This window comes from Candoia aspera, chromosome 2 (assembly GCF_035149785.1).
Source record: "Candoia aspera isolate rCanAsp1 chromosome 2, rCanAsp1.hap2, whole genome shotgun sequence".
NCBI lineage: Eukaryota > Metazoa > Chordata > Lepidosauria > Squamata > Boidae > Candoia > Candoia aspera.
The window spans coordinates 141,602,033-141,612,897 of record NC_086154.1 but is presented as its reverse complement, the minus strand read 5'-3'; positions in this window follow the sequence as shown (position 1 = coordinate 141,612,897).

The following is a 10,865-nucleotide window of genomic DNA, read 5'->3' as shown; positions in this document are numbered from 1 at the left end:
CCATGGGCCTATGTGTGACCTGTAGTCAACCAAGGCTATCCTACTGAAATGTTTGTTGGTTTTCTTCAAAATTATGGCTAGAAATTGGAGTGGGAGACCTCCAGGGGGCAAACCAACTCTATTTTACACCTCCACAACCTCCACAAAACAGCATGAAACCATGGCACCAAAATTTCAGCTATTTGGGGGAGCTTTTTAAAGATGGAGTTGTTAGCAGTTTGCCACCTAGAGCTTACCTATTCCCACTGCTCAAACCCCTCACAGCACACCAAAACAATGCCCTGCCCCTTCTTGTGACATTAACAGAGTTCCACCCACATCTCTTGCAGCCCTTGAACTGGTTGGAGGAATCAACTGCTGCTCCCCAATCCTGGGAAAATTGTTCATTCAGTGGAGGAGAGGACCAGAGACAGGCAGGAGATGTTTGATTGACATCCTGCTTCACTGGCTCATTAAACTCCCTGGTCCATACTTATCACAACCTAAAATCACACCAGCAGGTGTGGTGTAATCCTTCCCCACTTTAACTATTGAGATCCTTGGACACGTAAGAGCCTGCTTACATTGGCTGTTGCTATTTCTGCTGCTGTGGGTCAGGTCTAGAAAAGTATATCACCCATCCCTTAGGGACCCCAAGAGGTAGACATTGCCAGGATTCAATGAGATTCAGCCTAGATGGAAGGATGCTAGTTTTGTATCTGCTGGGCAGGGCAAAAGTGGCAGGTAGAAAACAGTCTTCTACAGTCCTTCTACCGATTTGGCAAATCCCAGTTGCCAAGACCTTCTTGCTGTTGCTACTGCTCTCTAACTCCTTCCTTCTTTAAAGCAGGCCTGTGCCTGTGCTATGCCATTCTGCTTTTACACTTTTATAACAGGGCTACCATAGCTGGTCTGCAAAAATCCAGAGAACCACTAGATGGCAGCACAGAGATACAGCAACCACTAATTCATTACTTCCCTCTAGGGGTCACCTACATTTTCACAACCTGATATGATGGCTCTATTTAAACATTCTTCCACATCCAGAATCGGTGCCACCCTCCTATGTTCCAACAACATTGATTGACTTCTGAGCTCTATGTGGTTGGGCCAAATGAAGTTCTTCTCATCCAAAAGAAATACGGTGAGAGCAACTCTGCAACCCTGATGCTAGAACTGCACGGTGAGCAATTATTCTCTGGCAAGAACTGTCACTTTTGTCCCATCTCCTGCCTGGTTGGCTGTCCTCCCTGCCCTGCTGAAATCAAGGTGCCATAGCACCTAGCCAATCATTTCACCATAGTGTTGACCACTTGATACAACAACAGTGGCAATGGAGGAGAACAGCAGTGCCTGGAAGGAACTGTTGTGCTTTCCCATTGCTCAGTTATAGGGAGTGCTGTCAGCTTATTGGGAATACTCAACGTTGCAAGGACATCAACAGTGAGAATGCAGGTAGGATGAGGTGAAAATGCTTCTGGAGGCAAAGGGGATGAAGCCAGTGGTTGTAGGAAAGTGCCCTCTCTCATGGTCAGCCAGGATGGAATGCTGCCAGGTAGAGCTTTACAGCTCTTCAATATGGGGATGGCAAGCTCTGATAGGAAGGTGACCTTGAAAGGCAGCTCCTCTTACTGGAGGGGAGTGCTTCCCACCCCCCAACTGACAAGACCTCTCTCCCCTACAATTAAGTAAGGTGGGAGGATGAATAGCAGCTCATTTAGCAATAACACAGCAATGAACAAAAGCAGAGTTGGAAAGCAGTAGTGAACACAAGGTCCTGCTTCCGGAAACACCTGTTTTGTTCCAAGAATGTGAAGCAGGGCTTGATTTTTACCACTATCGTCAGAAGGTTAGAGGCCCCTGAAGTATACTGGGCCATGTCCACTTAAGAGAGAGGGACAGAATGTGTGAATCTCCACATGCTGCTGAACAACTCCCCTCATCTCTGACTGGAGGCCATGAAAGCTGCACCTGTTGACAACGATAGCTCAGCAACATCTGGAGGGACCCATTCATTCACCCCCAAAGTTCTTCTCTGATTTAAAGTACCAGATCAGAATCTGCCCAGATTCAGGCATTGTTCAGTGGATTAATTCCCAGAAGCTGGTTGCTTGGCATACCCAAAGCATTGCATCCAAACTCTAATTGTTGTGAATTAAATGATTACACCACCCCTCCAGCTAAGCACTATTTTGTCAGGAATATATCTTCTCATTTGGAATGTGTTCCCTTGGTTGCATTCTGCAGACATTGCATAGGGTTGTTATCTCCTGTCTTCTAACATCTCTTGCTCCTCAGATAGGAGAATCAAGTTTTCAGGTGGTTCTTAACCACACAAGGTGTTGGGAATGACAGGCTGTATACACGGGGTTCCATAAGGGGGGCAAATGCCATCATATGCACCATGAAGTCACTTGCACATTGACATTGGGATGCATAGGACATCACAATGCATGTGACATTATTGTGGTTTATTACAGACAACTGTGGCTCATAGCACATTAAATGTACCACTAACATGCATTCTGAGTGGGAGAGACCTCTAGGAACACAAAGGTGGATTATTTATTTTTGTGAAAATTAGTTGACAAAACTCCTACATACTGGGCAGAGACTGAGTTTAATTGAGGGCAGCTTGCCCATCATAGCATGAAACTGTATGCTAATTCTCATTCTGTAGGCAAGCCCTTAGTATCTTTCCCAGATTTTCCTAAAAAAAACCCATTGGCTATTGCTGCTGCTACTTCAACTTCTACAGTTTTCCACCCAAACTAACGATTCCTCCTGCTTTCTCTGTAGAATCAATGAGTCAGCATTACATCAAATTATGAGTTTCCAAGACCCATTACTGACGAGAAGCATATTTCTGTGCAGCAAATTAACTATACAAGGAATGCATTGGGGGACGCTGTTGGGAACATCTCCTGGTACGCCCATCAGCCTGGAACGAACAAACCATTCACATTCACATTCTCCCTAGTGACAAATAGAAATGGCTGCCCCCACCCTTGTGGACATCCCTTCCTTTCCTCTTCCTTTTCTCTCTCTCTCTCTGCTCCTCATCTGCTCCTATATAGTGATTCTTGCCAGACGTCACGTGCAATTTATCTCCTTGCTTCCCACTGCGAAATCTTTATTTCCTGAGCCCAGATGTTTGGTTTTTCTTCTGTTATTTTAATTAGATTCTGTTCAGCTACTGCTTTCACGAAGTATCATTATTGCTTCAAGAACACAGTAAAAAGAGTACCAGACATTAGCAGGAGAAAAGGAAGAGGGTCCTGGCGAATAGAGAAGGAATATTGGAGAAAAAGAGGCAATTAGAGTTTTTAGTGATTGATAATTGCCAAATGGGGAAAAGGTAAAATGGACCTTGTGGCCAGAACCATGTGCTGCCAAACAGGAGATGTAAGATCAGTATCTTACTGACAGTTTTGTTAACTGCTCCCAGTGGTGTTGACATCAACCTACCTCAACATGGTGCCCCCAGATGTGCTGGGATTATGGCTTCTCATATTCCTGGCAATTTCCTAGTTCCAGTCTATGGCCAAGGAAGGGGCAAGAGAACTATGGTTTACTGGACAGGGCAAATCTTACCATTAGTCAATGAAGCAACTGCCCTAGGCTGAATTGCTAGGAAGAAACAGCCCCATTCCTCTTCCTTGAAGGACTGAGTTGTATATGCTAACCCTATTGCCTGTCATGGATGCTACCTCCATTGTTTTTCCTGTCCAGCACATACTGAGTTGGGCTAGTACCTCTAGCCACCTTCTAAATGTCCACAATGCTCCTGAACAAGCATTATTCTGGGGCACTTTAGAAATGTAAAGCTTGGCTCAGCCCAACTGTTGAGTTAGATAATTGTACCAGGATCACCCCATTCTAACATTCACTGCACATGACCACCTCAAGCCATGACCCAAGAGAAAAATGAATTCTGCTTTTGGTAGAATCCTCTAAATGGCCTAGGATGCTTTTGCACAGAAAGAAAGCTGAGTCTCAAGAATGGATGAGGCTGCCAGATCTAACTGATCTAAGGAAGTGCAAAATGCAAAACTGGAGGGATATCAATAGCTGCAATCTATCAGTCCCAAAGAACGGACTGCAGTAATATTCCCAGTGGATCAAGGAAGTAAACACAGACTTTCCTTTTCACCATGACCCAGGTTTCAGCTTCCTGAACTGTTGCTGGACTTGACTCACTCTCGGCCCTGGATTGAAATGCAACCATTTCAGGATAGGGCAAGTATAACTAGTTGTCGATAACCTCCACTAAGTGTAGGCATCTCCACTGGAAAGCAGAGAGGATGCGTACAGAGGAGAAAGCAATAAGCCGAGTTGGGCTCAAGCCAGAGGGCTGTTGGAATTAAAGCCACAACTCTTGCAAGGAGTGATCGTTAGTGGCTGGGATATGTTTGTGCAGTAACTACATCATAAAGCACCTTTCATCCTGAACAAGAGGTCCCTGGGGCACCTTAGCGTGAATCAAGCAGTGCAGGAACATAAGAGCTGCCAGACAGCGTAAGACCAATGATCCATCTAGCCCGACATTTGGTCTCTGCAATGTTAAATGGGAGGTCGGGAAGAAAAGGTCTGAGCTGAAGCAAGGTGACTGTCCACTCTGCTTTTACCCCAAACCTAGATGCACCAGAGAATATAACAGACGCACCTGCAAGGACTTCAGGTCAGGGTCAAAGTGCCGAGCCTTGAGGCCAGAGAGGTACAGCCTCCGACTGCAGGAGCACATCCATTCTCCAAAAAGCCTGCCTAAGGCTCCCAGAGGCCTCCAATTGTTGTTAGTAAACTGTAATTTTTCATATGACAAAGAGGCACAATGATTAAATACATAGGTGGAGAGTAGTCATGCTATGTATATTTAATTTTCATTCAATTTTAATGGAATTGAAATCAAATCAGTTTTAGCCACCATCCTGGCCCCACTTTGGCCTCCAGCTTCTTCGAAAGGCAACTCTAACCATAGGAAGGCTCTATGATGCTTCACTGACGATGTTGGTGATAATGCAGTCAGGGGCTAGGCTCACTCAATTCCTATTGGCTGCTGTGGACACACCCCCTCCCAACCAGTTCATGGGTACCACCATCCACAGCCGTTTTGGTTCGGCTGTTGGAATAATTTCCCTGCTAGCACCTGAGCAATTTGAAAGATAGCTAAAGCAAGTAGTCCAGGCATCTGCCAACATTCACCCAGACTAGCACCATCACATGTTGGTGACTGGTGGTGGTTTGCTTGCCAGCAGGTGACACGGGGTGGGAAGGGAAACACTGCCAGGGGAATTCAGAATAGAGCTTGGCCATCGGGGCAACACAAATTATACCAGGATACTTCTCTGCCGACTCAAGGACTGGAGGAATGTAGCGGTGTGCAGTAGAAGCCTTGCAGCTGGCCTATTTGCTAAGATTAGAGTTGCAAATACCCATTGATCACAAAAGATAGAAATGTCCTAGGGTTGCTAAGTGAACAGGAAAAAAACAACCCTTTTCTGCTCTTTTTCTGTACCTTTAAGAGCAACTTGATCTACCAAAATCAACAGGTGAAGCTTTTCACAGCAGGAAAAAACAATGTTATCACTGTCTAAGATCAGCAGGACAAGCTGCTCTTAAAGGCTCAGCCACCTGAGTGCTTCCTTTCAATACAGCTTCATTTTTAGTGCCTGATTGTGCCCATTCCCTTCTTTAATGAGAACATTCCTATAGGGCCTTCCCAGTAGCAAGCAGTGCCACATGTGGCATTTAACTGCCTCTCTGCTGAGTGTTGCTGCAGGATTAAGCACACAACACAGTCGTCACTTAACAGCAATAATTAATACATAATGCAGATGTATTACAGGGCAGCAGGAAACCTCATGCTCCTTTATGCTGTTCATCTATTGGTCTTGGCCCTGCAGAAACAGAGATAAATAATGGTTTGGGAGGCAGGCTATACCAGGAGGGGAATAAATGTACACCTTTCGTGCCCTGTCACCTGATTCCTTGGTTTTGGTTGATTAAAGTCATCTGATTTGAGGGTAGCAAGCAACCAATTCATCAATTAATGACCAAAGTGCAGCAGAATCTTGCTGCTAACCCTGGAATAATTTTCTTAATTTTAATTGTGGGCAAGTAAATTGGCTTTATTTAGCCTGTTTTAATCAATGCATGTTTGCCACTGTAATGATTAGTCTACACTATCCATCATCATAATGGTTCTACAGTAGAGATGCAAGCATGGAGAAGCTTAAAAGGTAGCCAGTCACACCTGCCCTTCTCCTTGCAGTAGTTATTAGCTAAAAGAGAGAGAGAGAGAGAGAGAAAGAGAGAGAGAGAGAAGTGAGAAACTCAGTGCTGGCTGGAAATGATATTCTTAAACCTTCTTTGTTCTCCCATAAGTGTTTATGGAAGTTCCTTGTAGCCACTTCTTCAAACCACCTGCACCTTGACCTGTGCTGTGCTCACAGATTGACTAAGATACAGCACAGTGTTTCTCAATCTTGGCAACTTTAAGACATGTGGACTTCAACTCCCAGAATTCCCCAGTCAGCAAGGCTGGCTGGGGAATTCTGGGAGTTGAAGTCCACACATCTTCAAGCTGCCATGGTTGAGAAACACTGCTTTAGTGGGAGCTATGCTTGCCATTACTTATCTTTTTTCCTGAAAAATCCCATGGTGACCCAAAAGACCCAATACAGTTTCCAAAATACAGACTCAAGCAAGCGACCCAACTATCCATCAAAAACTGCAGACAGCAACAGACTTACCAGGAACAAGCTACCAAACCCGTCTTATAATAAAATTTTCCCTCCTTGGATTCTTTACAAACCCAAAACAAACCCCTGAACAGTTCAAGGGAACAGCTCTGATTCAATGACATCCCACCCCTCTAAGAGAAGCAGCCAATCACCATGGCTCACAAAATCAGAGCAGCAGCATTATTGGCCCCATCTATCTCAAATCACCACATGATAAGACAGACCTGGGATAAGAGGGGGAAGAAAAATACAACACTTGCTTATTTCCAGAGTTGTTGCTAGGGCTGAAGAAGGCTTGTGTCATGAGTGAGGATGGCGAGCAGGGGGCTCCCATCCAGACTGTCAAGCGCATGCGTAGCACTGAGGAATTGGTCAGCCATTCCAAGAGACACAGATCGGGACCGCCTTAACCTTTGGGGTTTATATGGCTGGGGTTTTCCCACTCTTCTTCAGTTTGTTAGGATTCCTGTTATGTACAAGCAATAAAACATTAGAGACCAGTTCCTTGTCTCAGCGTGGTTCCTGGCAGTTAGGACAGCTTGGATCAGCAGAGCAAAATATTAAGATTGAGGAACGTGCAAAGAGCTAGATCAGCAACTAATTTGTATGCTTTATTGGGCAGCGGAGTAATTCCAAATATGCCACAAACTAGTACGTGACAAAATGTTGCAGTGCTCATGCCACTGTGATAACTCTGAGTTTGCGAAACCTCTTAGCTATTGCTCAGCAGGGGACTTAAAACCTGCTGGGGTCCATGGACAAAACACAAAAAGACTGAGCAGAGTACACAACTGGGGTGGGGGGCTGCTTCACATTAGGAGGAGAGTCACAGCAAGGGTCAAGGGTCTACTTTTGAATTTGTATTCTGGTAAGGAACTTCTCATCTTGGTAGTAAGTACAAGTAGTTCTCGCTTAACAACCATTCGTATAGTAACAGTTTGGACTTACAATGATGCTGGAAAAAATTACTACCAGTCCTCACATTTACAGCCATCACAGCATCCCCATAGTCATGTGATCATGATCTGCATGGTTGGCAACCGGTTTGCATTTATGACCATTGCAGCATGCCATGGTCATGTGATTGCCAGTTTTGACCTTCCCGGCTGACTTCTGGCAAGCAACATCAGTGGGGAACTGCGTGATTCACTTAACAATCATGTGGCTCATTTAACACATGCGGTGATTTGCTTAATGACTGCTGCAAAAATTGTCATAAAATTGGGTTGGATTCACTTAATGGCCACTTTGCTTAGCAACCAAAATTCCAGTCCCAATTGTGGTCATTAAATGAGGACTACCTATAGTGCAAAGGTAGGATAGGACAGAGCATCAAGGTGGCCAAGCTGTTTGGGGTAGGGAAAGCCAATGTGAGTTGTGAAAGGCTCTGAAAAAAGTCTTCCAGACAAAAGAATGTATGAGAATACTAAACCAAGTAAAGGTGAAGTGTTGTACACTGAAGTTGCAGTCTTACTCTCACTTACCTGATCGTGCTGGGAGTCATGATAAAATCCAGAATGCATACAGTATGGATCTGAACCAGCAAAAAGCAAGAGGATTTGGGATGGGAATGAATTAACACTTGGTGGCAGATTTACAGAACAACAACAACACCTTTTTAAAAATCCATGCTAGAGACTATTAAAGCTGGAAAGTAAAACTGCCAGGATCAGAATAGGTAAAGGTAAACGTTTCCCTTGACATTAAGTCCAGTCGTGTCCGACTCTAGGGGGCGGTGCTCATCTCCGTTTCAAAGCCGAAGAGCCGGCGTTTGTCTGTAGACACTTCCGTGGTCATGTGGCCGGCATGACTAAAGGGAACGCCGTTACCTGCCCGCTGAAGGGGTGCCTATTAATCTACTCACATTTGCGTGTTTTCGAACTGCTAGGTTGGCAGGAGCTGGGACTAGTAACGGGAGCTCACCCCGTCACGCGGATTCGAACCGCCGACCTTCCGATCGGCAAGCTCAGCAGCTCAGCGGTTTAACCTGCAGCGCCGTGTCTGCTAGAGCCACCGCCACATGCTAGAGACTATTAAAGCTGGAAAGTAAAACTGCCAGCATCAGAATACCATCATGCAAATCTCTGTTGCCATTACCCCTTATATATTTCCATGCAAGTCTGTTTGCTCCCTCTTTACAAGAGTCCATTAGAGGTCGAAGGAGGTGCAAAAAAAGTAACCCACATGGTCAAGTGGTCAAAGAAGTTCTCCGGAAGGAAGAAGTAAAGCACTTGGGTCTTTTTAGTTGAGAAGAAAAAGTGACCAGAATGCCTAGGTAGTTGTCCTAACAGTCAGAAATCACGCTGAGACGAGGAATAGGTCTCTAGTGTTTGTTACTGCTACATTAGACAGAAAATCCTAACAAACTGAAGAAGCGTGGGAAAAACCCAGACAGATGAACCCCAAAAGTCAAGGCGGGTCTGATCTGTGTCTCTTTCCTCAGTACTACGATTCCTCAGTACTACGCATGCGTTTTCCCCCCTGGATAGAGGCCCCCTCCTGCTCGCCATCAGTACTCATGACAGTAGTGGAGAGAAAAGTTTGCCCCTTCTCCTGCGAATACTGAGATTCAGGTTCATCCAGTGAAATTAATCTGTATCAGATTCAGAGCAGCAAAGGAAGGACCTCTTCAAACATTTGTTTATGGAATTCAGTGCTAAAAAAGGTGTGATGATAGGAATTTCTAATTTAGATGGTTTTAAAATGGGATTAGAGAAATTTGCACAGACTCAGATGGTGTTAAATTACGTGATACAACATTGTCATAATCCATTTTGCTTGATTTTGCTTACCATGTTGTATGAACCCAATCATTGTAGCTTGTAAACCATACTTTGTGGTTTAGTGTATTGTATGAATCCAGCTGATTCTGGCTTATTCCACAAACCATAATGTAGCACAAAGGATGAATGAGATGATTATCCATCACTGGATAATAGACATGTTTGCTGTTCGCTGCCTCCAGAAACAGCAATTCAAGTTAGCAATTGCCCTAATGGAGAGCTGTGGCATAGAGCCACAGCAGGTGGCAACTGAGCTTGGCTGGCCTCAGAAATTAAGTTGGGTTGGCTCTGATTAATATGTGGATGGGGCCACCTGGGACTGCCAGGGTGGTTGGCTAGACTGGGAAATCAGAAAAACATCCCAGAAGAAGGCAATGGCAAGCCACTTCTGGAACATAGAGAAGAACTCTTAGCCCAACTTGAGGGCAACCTTACCTTTACCCATCTTTTTGTGGGCTACCCTGGAAACTTCTGGCTGGCCACTGTAAGGTTCAGGATGTCTAGGTGGATCCTTGGATGATCTAGTTATCTATCTGGATGTGCAGGAACATAGACACCTTGCTGGGTTGCAGTGTACATCACCTCTCAGCATAAGCCAAACTGACTTGGAATATCTTGGAAGGTAACAGGATCATTGATTGCCCATTCTTGATACAGCAGAACTTTCCCCCTTTTTGGTCTGTTGCTGTCCTTTTGCTTCATCTTCATCAAGAGAGGGGCAGTGTGGAATCTGTGGCTCTCACTTCACTCGTTTCTCTTGGTTCCTTGCTACTCCTGGCACTTTTCTCATCAAGGTACCAACTAGGAATACTCTGGATTCATTCCTTGTGCAGAAGAATAATTTTTCCTATTCGGGTAGAATGCCACCACCTGGTTTCGTGAGGGAGTTTTCCTCCCCACTGAGCATAACAGGATTCCCTTTATATATTCCCCTCTTTTACAGGGCTATGGTGAACAGTATCCTAACCTACAAACTTTTTGCTCACATGAGCATCGTGTCAGGACCTTCTTAGGTAGAAAAAACTTACTAATAAATTCTGTTTTAAAAATCTGAATGAGCAATATGGAAGTGAAGCAGTAGCTATTCATCAAATACTTTTTTCCTATTTAATTGTTTTATACACACACACACAGAAGTAATGAAATCCAGGGAAAACTTTATCATGTGATTCTGTAATATGTTGGGGGGTCAGCTATTGCCCACCTTACAGGGATGGAGGTAGAGCTACCAGATCCAGATGGCAAAAATCTGGAGGACCGCTAGATGGTAGCAAAGTGATACAACCCCAGTTTCTTTGCAGCCCGAATTTGTAGTCCTAGTAGAGTTCAAGATTATTGACATCTGGCAGGTGATGCCCTT